The sequence below is a fragment of the Alligator sinensis genome, unplaced genomic scaffold, assembly GCF_000455745.1.
Source record: "Alligator sinensis unplaced genomic scaffold, ASM45574v1 scaffold515_1, whole genome shotgun sequence".
Taxonomy (NCBI): domain Eukaryota; kingdom Metazoa; phylum Chordata; order Crocodylia; family Alligatoridae; genus Alligator; species Alligator sinensis.
The window spans coordinates 2,060,153-2,070,893 of NW_005842096.1; the positions used below are offsets into that span (position 1 = coordinate 2,060,153).

At 44.1% G+C, this 10,741-nt stretch overlaps 1 protein-coding gene across 3 annotated transcripts in view; it reads right to left on the reverse strand.

Annotated features, from left to right (window-relative positions):
- The window catches only part of LDLRAD4 (low density lipoprotein receptor class A domain containing 4), a 408,545-nt gene extending 398,010 nt beyond the window's left edge, over nucleotides 1-10,535 (reverse strand). Inside the window, exon 1 of one of the 3 annotated variants that reach the window (XM_025204743.1) lies at nucleotides 10,451-10,535. The gene's annotated coding sequence lies outside the window, so the exon portion shown is untranslated. The remainder of the gene's footprint in view (nucleotides 1-10,450) is intronic. The other 2 variants (XM_025204745.1, XM_025204744.1) reach the window with 2 other exon arrangements.
- Between the last annotated feature and the right edge of the window lie 206 nt (nucleotides 10,536-10,741).

The following is a 10,741-nucleotide window of genomic DNA, read 5'->3' on the forward strand; positions in this document are numbered from 1 at the left end:
GGTCGGACTAGATGATCTGCCCAGGTCCCTTCCGACCCTAGAAACTATGAAACTATCTACAAGGTCCCTTCCGACCCTACTTCTATGAATCTATTTCAATATTGAACATCTAGGGTAGGGACAGAAATTATACATAAATGGGTATAAGTGATCGGAAACCAGTTCAAACCTGTAATACAACAAGTTCAGTGTACATAAACCTCTTTCAAAATGGCCAAAACCAGTTTAAGATAAACCTGGACGGATGTAGTATTGGGCTTAACTGATTTAAGTTAAATCACTTTATTGAAATTCTGGCCCAGATCCCCTCCAGATTCAAGTAAACTCACAGACCCCCAGCATCCTTGAATGCTTTGCACCTCCCCCACAAACACCCCCTGGCAGGGTCAGCAGGCTAGCCTTGGCCCAAGTTACCTGCTCCAGCTGAGCCAGGGATGTGCTCTTACACCCCTCAGCTTCTGGCCTGGGTCACTGCAGGCATGTGACTGCATTTCCTAAGTGAATGTCTGTTCACTTGCTTATCGGCTCAATCTCCAGTTTAGACTAACCTGCGAAGATTGAACTGATTCAGCCTCAGGCTTTTTGACTGCCTGTACTTAGCTGTAGTGACCATCTGTAGTATCATCTTTCATATATGTTAATAGAAAAAGGTTAAAAAGCATAGCCAATAATCTTCAGATACTCCTATTTGTAGTACAGACAGCAAAGTCCCACAGACTACACTTAACCTGTCTAAAGAGATTCCTAACAGTCTTCCAAAGAATTACAGAATACTAGATTTAATGTCTACTGCCTGAGCAAAGCAAATTAGATGCTTATTACTAAAATTACAAAGACATTCCCTTTCTAAAAAACAAAACAAGACAAAACAAAAAAAATCAACCATTCTTAAAGACTATGCAATGCAAAAGAAAAGACATAAAAAAATGTTTTTGCCAAATGATCCCACTGCACAGGAATCAAGTATAACTCCAGCAAATCATATCTCAACTCCTGCTCACACAATTAATGCCATGTCACAAAATAACTTCACATAGGTTTAACACAGTGTATTTGGTTCCTACCACAGATCCTTCCCTCTGCCTTTCATCTTTATTCCATTTCTTTCTTCATACCACATGCAAAAATTAAAGCCTCTTTTACAAAATTCCTGTTCAGGGCCAAAGGATGTCTCCCACAAGTTTGTTTTTAACATAAAATAGATTTTCATATTTTTATTCTTATCATACAATTAAAACTATAGACTAATGCAAAACAAAGGCATAAAGATACATTGTATTAAAAACCTAATAGACTGGTAAATGTAATGGATTAAAAAATGTCCTACAAAAATCCTATGACACTATTAAAATAATTTTGGTGCCCATTGAAATCCTTCCAGTCAACCAGCTAAAGAACTGTAAAACAAAGCTCATTTTCCAAATTGCTGTTCATAAAATAGTTGATAAAACTGTGACACCAGAATCAAATGCAAGTTCTTCAAATAGGGGTGTAGGATGTAGCCGTGTTGGTCTAAGGAAACTATTTTTTCCAAATAGTTGGAAAATAATTATTAAGCAAGCTTTTGGGTTCAAAAACCCTTCGTCAGGCTAAGGAAGTTACAGCAGTTGGTATATGCTCTTCCTGAATGGAATGAAAAGTAAAGAAGCCAGCGGCTGGGGTGTATGATGAAGGGTTTTTGAACCCGAAAGCTTGCTTACTAATTATTTTCCAACTATTTGGGTTGGTCTAATAAAAGACATCAGATTCACCCAAGGAACCTTGTCTGCCTAAGTTCTTCAAATAGGAATTCTATCCATTAACTACTGAATTGCCAAAATGTTGCATTCCATAAAAACCCTATCTTCCTGTTTCTTACACATACACAGTCATATCACAAATTAATCTTCACAACAGCCCATTAAGACAGATAATTATTGTAATTGTTGTTATTCTTCCATGTGGGAACAGAGGTACTGTTACATGACTGCTCAAGGCTACATAGTGAGTCACTTTCAGAGCCAAGATAAAAACTTTATAGGAATCCTGCCTACTCATCCCATGCTCTGATAGCCGGCCGGATTTTTTCACATGTAAAAAAGAACCAAGATTTTGTTCCGTTACAAATGTAATGGAAAATAAGTGTTTATTACAAACCTGTTGGAACCTTGAAAACCAAGACAGGGAAACGAAGAAAATAAAAACAGAGAGATTCTCTAGACAGAAACTTTCAACTTCCTAGGGTGAGAGATGATGGATGCTTGGTACTTAAAATCCCTTCATGCTAAGGCAGGCCTTAGTTTAGAACCAACAGCTTTTTAAAACATCCTGAAAGTGCTTCCTCTTCTAAAAATATTGACTTCCTGCCAACATCTGTTATGAGGATGGCCCTCTGGTTTCCAGGTGACCCCCACACTGGAACTGAACACACTGAAGCGGTCTTCCTCCTGCTCCCTAATTAAACAGCCTGGGGACCATGAGTTCACAAAACAAACATAAAAGAAGTGTTGCTGCACATTCTCTACAAAAAATAATATAACATGGCTTGATGATACAAAACAGCAGAACATGCAATGCTTCCTTGTTGTGTGGAATCTTGATGCAGCAGCTGAAGGAAACCGAGGACATCTACAGAAAAAAACAGTAATGAGAAACTTCTCATGGGATTCTCAAATGTTGCAAGGGTTACATAGGTACAAGCTGTATCCAAAACTGGCCAACTCAACCTCACCCCATCTAATTCTCAAAGAAACCTGGTAACTACTTTCAAAGCTGACCAGGAAGCTTAGTAACAGAGATCCACTTGAAAACAGTTTGTATGGATAAATACCTGTACAACATTTATAATATCAAACCAGCTATATGAACAATTAAGCTGGAACTCTTATGATAAATGGTGTGTGTAGCCCCAAAATAAACCAAAAGCAACACTTCTTGTGGTTGTGAGATTGGAGTATTTCCACTACCAACTAGAATCTAGAAGGACAAGAACTTGAAAAATAATGGAGAAAAAACACAAAATATATTGAACTTTCTATACTACAAAGGTGAAACTCTGCAGAGAGTTTGGTTCAGTTATGTTGTCTGCACAGATTCTATCACCCTCAACTGACTGCCCTCTGCAGGGCCATTTGCAGGAATGAGGGATGCACTAATGTAGGGGTGGGCAATTATTTCAGCTGGAGGGCCGCTTAACGAGTTTTGGTGAGCTATCGATGGCTGCATGAGTAGCCCCTCCCTTGGCAGTCCCCACCTTCCCCCACCCCCGATCACCATATTGTGACTGGAAGTCTGGCCCCTGACCCCTGACCTTTGCCACTGGAAGTCCCTTGCCTTGCCCCGACCAATACTCCTTTTGGGAGGGGGGATTGCCATCTTAGAACCAAAAAAAACCCCAAATCATACACTAAAAGTCAAACACCTACTATAACATTTTATTACAAAAAATATTTTTGTCATGATTTGTGTTTGCATAGTCTGTATAGAGGTGATTGTATAATAACTCAAAAATAAAGACCTACTTTTATATATTGTGTGGGGGATGTGGGGTGTGGTTATAGGTGTGTGTATGGTGGGGTGTGGGAGGTGTGTGTATGGTGAAGTGTGCGGGGGTGTACGGTGGGATGCAGGGGGGGGAGGCATAGGGTATGTTGGGGTGTGCATATATGTAGGTGGCAGTTGTGAGGACAGGGTATGGGGATGCTGATGGTGCTCGTGGCCAGTGTAGGCACTAGTGCCTAACAGGGCATGCCTCCAGAGAGTGCTGCACATGGGGGAGGGGAAAAGAGCAGCCTGCCCGAGCCACCTCAATCACAGGGGCTCGGCACTGTGCACCTGCAGCTCCCGCACTCACACCAGGGCAGAGAAGGTAGCTGGCTCTAGCAGGGGGCTTCCCCCGGTGTGAATGTAAGAGCTGAAGGTACATGGTATAGAGCCCTTGCAATAGAGGCGGCTGGGCAGGCTGCACTCCTTACCCCCATGCACAGTGCTGGCCAGAGCTGTGCCCCACCAGGCGCCTGTGCCTGCACTGGGCACGAGGACCCTGAGTGCCCACCTCCTGCTGATGATACTGGCAGCAGGGGCTGCATGCCATATGAGGGGGTGTGTGGGGGATTCCCACAACCCCACCCTCCCTCACACCCACACTCTGCCCAGCCAAATTTTACGCTCCTGCTGCCTCCACCCAGCTGCAGCTCCACCACCCACTTTGCTTCTTTTGGTACAATCGTCCAATTTGCCTAGGCCTCTCTGAATCCTAGCCCCACCCTCCAGCATACCTACTACTCTCCCCAGCTTGGTGTCATCTGCAGACTTGCTGAGGGTGCACTCCATCCCATCCTCCAGGTCACTGAAGACATTGAACAAAACCGGCCCCAGGACTGACTCCTGGGGCATACCACTAGTGGTGCCAACTAGACATTGAGCCCTTTGAGCCCGACAATCCAGCCAGTTTTCTATCCACCTTAGTCTGTTCATCCAACTGCACTTCCTTAGCTTGCTTGCAAGAACGTTGTGCAAGACCAAATGGAAACCCTTGCTAAAGTTACATCTGCTGCTCTCCCTGCTCTAGAGAGCCAGTCATCTCATCATAGAAGGCAATGAGACTGGCTAGCATAACTTGCCTTTGGTTATGCTGACTACTTCTAATTATTTTTAAGAACTTGGAGAAGAAGGTAGACTCCTTGAGGACCTGCTCCATGATCTTTCCAGGAACTAAAATGAGGCTAACCATTCTGTAGTTCCCTGGATCCTCCTTCTTCCCTTTCTTAGAGATGGGCACTATACTTGCCCTTTTTTCCAATAGTCTTGGACCTCACCCAACCACCATGAGTTTTCAGAGATAATGGACAGAGGCTCTGCAATCATATCAGCCAAACCCATCAGCACCCCTGGGTGCATTGTGTCCAGCCCCATGGATTGATACACTTGTTACTTCTGCGCATAAGTTTTCACAGATGCATTTATTGCTGATCCATTAATTTACTTATGACCTACACTTATTTAAAAACCAGAGGTCTGATAAATAAATCACCTTGAAATCAATCTTAAAACTCTGGGATTGGATGCTTCTTACACAAGTGATCACTTTTAATATAAAAAAGTGAACATGCACATTATAGGTGGGCAAAATATCCAAGGAATCCCATGCTACTATTCTAGGTATAAAAATATTTTAAAAAGAAACCATATTAGCTCTCTTATACCTTAAGAAGGGGACTGAACCTGGTCGTATTTCTGAAGAGAGGCACACCCCAGTGTTCGGAAAAACAGAATGGGAACCAGGAAACCTCTAACAAAATACTCTTTCTTTGAAAAAGTTAATGAATATTACTGTTCCTGTTATAGCAGAGTTCCATTATTAGCTTCTGACTATATATTATGTAACTAAGTCTAAATTGTAGAAGGGGTAAAAAGACAGCATATTTCTCTACAGCAGTAGTTCTCAACCTTTTTGGACTCAGGGGTACCCCTCCATAATTTTTGTGAATTGAGGGGCACCTAATTACAAAAATAAATGTATAGGTTACAGTGCTAAGTTCCTTTTAGAGGAATCTGGCAGTGGAGATGGAAGATCATCCAGGCAGGGACAAGCCCAAGCCTACATTTATATGCTTAGTTTATCTATTTACCTACTAACACCCTCACTTGCCTCCTCACACATCATGACACCCTTCAAAGGATCTGGCGGCACCCCAGGCTGCCCTTGCAACCTTGCTGAGAACAGCTGCTCTACAGACTTTTATCTGTAATAAGCCGCCCAGTTGGAACCTCTGCATGAATCTTTACATAATTCAGGTTACATCCAAACATAATGGGTTTTCCTTTCTAAATTCAGCAATACTTAATATGACCATTCCGAAAAGACGACCAACCCCCAAAACATACCCATAACCTCCAAATATATGTTTTGCCAACAAATGATGCTCTGTTATTTCCTCCTCCTTTCACGAGTAGTATCTGAATCTTGGGCTGCCCGCTATTAAGAAGAAAGGAGAGTGAAATAACTCTCATCTACCAAAAAACCTCCTTAAGGGCTTTTGTAGGACAGGATAATTCATCATTTAAATGAGTAGATTCTTAGCCACTGAGGCAAGACCAGGTGAGTCACGAAGAGTTAAATAAATCTACTGAAATTCAGCAGCATTGCAAGCCATTCCAGACAATGGTTACTATAACCTACACTAGATGTCCTCTGCCTAAGCACCAATGTGACTTTGTGGACTGCTGAGACTCGGTCTGTTGCAACTGGCATAAGTTGCCACAGGCGAGTAATCACAAGAAACTGACCTTGGCAAAAGCACATTTTACACTTCACTGCTGTTCAACTGTGTTAAACTAGAGAAGGGGGAGAGGGAGGGAAGGAGAAAAAGAATGAGCAGAGGGTAAGGGAAAAGAAGGAGAAAGACGATCACAGCAATTTTCAGCCATGCCAATATTTCACTGCTGGGAAACGGCCATCACTTACATGAGGAAACCAGATGAACCCGGCATCATTTTCAAACCACTCTTTAAAAAATTCAGTACTAAATTAAGACTCACTACTGCCCAATTCTTTCTCTCCAGGGCTAAAACAGACAAAATATTTGTGAGCCAGATCATTTTTACTTATTGCTATGCACTGAACTAGTAACCCAAAAAGCAGCATATTTCTGTGCTTTTTTTCTTATAGAGTATCCTGGGGTCATCAGCAAAAGCAGATATATGAAGATTAAGTTCAACTGCTGAAGTGTGAAGCAAGAGATTCCAATCCTGATCTAAGTGCAAATCTCAGCACAACCATAACCACAAAGTTTCTCCAGAAGGCCCCATAATGGGGGGGGGGGGGCCTGTTTTGGAGATAAATCCAAGAAACGTGGGGGGGGGGGGGGGGGGGGGGGGGAGAAGTCTAGCCATCTAACTAGTGGCCTGCAGGCAGTTAATATGCAGTCCATGTGCTCCAGTGTCCATTTCTCCTGCCGCCACATTGCAGGAGGAGGGCCCAAGGGTCTGCATGCCATCAGCTAAGCCCATGTGCCTACAGCAGGGGTGGGCAAAATACAGCCCATGGGCCAGATCTGGCCCACCACCTGATTGTATCTAGCCCATGGGCAGGTGGCCACCAACTCATAGGATCCAGCCTATAGGTGGCTGGCAACTCCAGCTCCAGCCACCATGTTGTGCCAGGCAGGCAGGCCAGCGTTAACTGTGCAGGGGAGGCAGAACTGCTTCCGCGCAATGCTAACAGAGAGGCATCAGCTGTGGACCCAGGCAGATGCCCCAGTTCCCACCCGAAACCTGCTGGGCATGTCCACAGGGATACTGGTGCCCACCTGAGGCTGCTTTCTGCCACACCAGACAGGTGGTGGCATAAGCTACGGACTGAACAACTGTCACCTCCTCAAAAGAAATGGGACTTTGCAGCCCTGCACTGCAGCCTTAGGTTCCCAGGATCAGTGCTGACCCTCAGCCTTCCCAGACTTCTCCATACATTAAGGATGCCCTCTTCAAAAGCGTCAACCTTACAGACACTCTGGAATCAACCATTCACCTCTTAAGAGATGTGTGGAGGTGAAGCAAACAATTCAGGCTCTGTAAGGATTTCAAATGCCAATTACGCTCTACTTAGCTAGCAAGTGAAATCTAGACAAAATAATAGATGGCTACATGTGCTTCCTCCCCTCCATTTCCTCACCACCCCTGAGAACTCTTTTGGCTCAAGTTTGAGTCCCTTAAGAAGCAAAAGATCACCTGCTTCTACACATGGCTTCTCTCCTTTCTTACTTGTTCAGCCAGTTCCTTCCTTCTTTCATTTAAGCAAGAGCCTTCCACTACAAAAGCAAAGGCACTCTGCTCCTCTATCCTGCCTGAGATTCTTGTGTCTTTGTGAATCCCTCTGTCTCACACACAGCCAGCAAGAATCAGGTAGAAGACCCAGGATTAATATTAAAAAGCTTTATTCTGTACTTCGATGTTTCTCCAAACCCCAGCCCTTACAGAAAGAAGTTGGATAAAACTGGATTTACCTAAGTAGATATCCCATTGTCCCAAGACATTCCCTCCTGAATGAAAGCCATGAAAGTTTAACAGCCCTCCCTTGTTGTCACTGTGGGAGATATGTGATACCACCTTTGTGGATGTGCACTTAGCCATCTGCTGCCAGGGCTGTCAATGACCCACCCATTTTATAAGATCAACCAGAATTCATAAACTGTTCACAGGGACTCCTCAATTAGCACTCGTGGTTTTAAAGAATGAAAGCAGGGTTGCTCAACCCCCAGCCCACAAGCCAGATCTAGCCCCTGACAGTATCATCTAGCCCAACATTTCTCAACCCATGGGTCACAACCCAAAAGCGAGTCACAAGAATATATGAAAGGGTAGCAAACAAACATTTAAAATGGATCAACAAACTTTAAAAATGGATTCTCCTTTAAAGGAGAAAAATGTGGAAAACTTTTTTTCCTCGCAGACTGGCAGAGCTCCAGCCTGCAAGAGGCTGCTTGGGGCTCCCCTCACCCCACACACTATGGGGCTGGAGCTTGGGGGCAGGGGCCAGCAGGTTGGGAGTGAGAGGCACTGGGTTGGGACTGGCCAATGTTTACAAATGGGTCCCAGTACAAAAGAGGCTGAGAACCACTGATCTAGCCCATAGGGCTTTTTGCAGGCTGTAGCCCTGTGAACTAGATCAGACATGCAGGATAGCATAGGGCCCAATCCTGGTAAAAGGAGCAGGGCAAAGGGAGTACAGGAACCAGAGCTCAATCCAAGTCAGGCAGAGATGGAGTAGGGTTCCCAGAGCCTGACCTTAACCGGGCAGAGGTGGTACGGGGTCCTGGGCCCAATCCCAGTGCACAGTGGTTGGGCCAGGCCTGATCCAGCCCACAGACTGGCCCCATGCCATTCATTTGAACCATGCCATTCAAAACCATGAATACCAGAGCACTGCTGAAGTAAAGCAACCCTGCGTCTAAACTGTGCACCTGGATCAAAAAAGATTCCATGTCAGCTGCATGTCTAAACCATGTTATGTACTGCATTGGCCTGCTACTCACTCACAGTCTCTCACACACACACACACACACACACACACACACCCCCCCCTCAGAAAATCTTGAATTTTGGTGATATCAAGGCTGAACACCTGCCATGAGGTGTTCTCTGGGCTACCAAAAAGGTTCATCCTTCCCTATAGTTTGCACCAGCATCCAAATTCCTGGAAAGGATAAGATTAATTCTGCCTACGGGCAGCTGTTCACAGGCATGGATCAAGTTTTATTCTGAAGGCCTTTAATGGTGTAGGTCTTAGATAGGCCTTAGGCTTTTAATGGTGTAGGTCTTAGATAGGTCTTAGGTCTTGAGGGTCGGCAATGATTTGAAGTTGCAACATCTTGTGCAACAGGATGACGCAAGTGGAAGAAAGCAACCAGAAGAAATTTATCCAAAGCTAACCAGATCCCCAAGGTGTGTGTACATTCATTGTTACTACCCTGACAATATGAGTTGCTTTCATTTTACACAAGAGAACCCTTATTTCACAGCAGACGCTTTAACCTGAATTCCCCAATACTAAGTGAATGCCCTTCCTCCCAGCCTGCAGTCAGTCAGCTCCCCCTCCCCCTACAACTCCAACTCTGTTTATCTCTGAAATCCCTACTGTTAGAGCTGTTCCACTTTGTATAGTTTACCAGATCTTCACTGAGCCAGAGAGTAAAACACTGAGGGCACCTACACACATGCCCGACACCTGTTCCAATGCATGCTAATTAGCACACGTCAGAGTAGATTCGATTGAGTCTACCGGAGTGGGGTAAGTAATACACTTCAGCAGCCTTGCCATCTCATGTATTCAGCATCCCTGCACTTCAAAATGGCGGCAGGGGCACTTTAACTAAAGCCTGTCAACTAAGCTTTTGTTAAAGCACCTCCACTGCCATTTGGAAACGCAGGATTCTGAACACACGAGACACTGTGCGCGCTTGAATCACAGTGGCTCCTGAGAGCTGCTCTAATTGAAGTGCCCCTCCTCCCAACCCAGAGCACATGTAAAGACATCCTGTATCTACAGCCAGCATACAAGACATTGATGTTTAAGTCCCTCGTCTAAGCCCTCGTCCCAGAACAGGGACCTGAAACGAGGCCTTCCAACATGCCAGGTGAACACTGTTGATCGCTGAGCTATTGATTTTCTGGATTTCCTGGACCTCAGAAAGTTTTAACCAAATATAAATAATTCCACAGAATAGGTCTGTCCTGCCAAGTTGGGAACTTGTAGCACAAAAGACATAACGCCAGTTTTAAACAATTAGGTAATGAGTGTGTGGGTGTAAATAAATACACACCCACATGTATATATACACACACACACATACATACGAGATCATGACATACCTTAAATATGATGGTATGTTGTGGTTTGAAATATTATTAGCATGGTTTAAGTTGATTGCATTATTCCAACAGGAACATCAGAGAAACAAAATAATCAACTCACCCAACAAGTTGTGAAAACTGAAGGATGTGTCCTCAGGACTAACACAATCAGCTATTTTCTTGTAGTTGTGAATGTAGATGGCAATCTAGTAGAAATAAAAGGAAAAAAAATAGCAGGCAATTCTCCCAATACCTCAGTGCTTTCACAGCCCTTGAGAACCACTGCACTAGTCTGAATAGAGCAGTCATGATAAAGTTTTCAGAAAGACTCCAGGACTGCATCCTTGTTGAGGCGCTTTAAACAACAGCATCAAGAGACCAGTATCTTCCACTCAGCGTGTTATATGCCTCT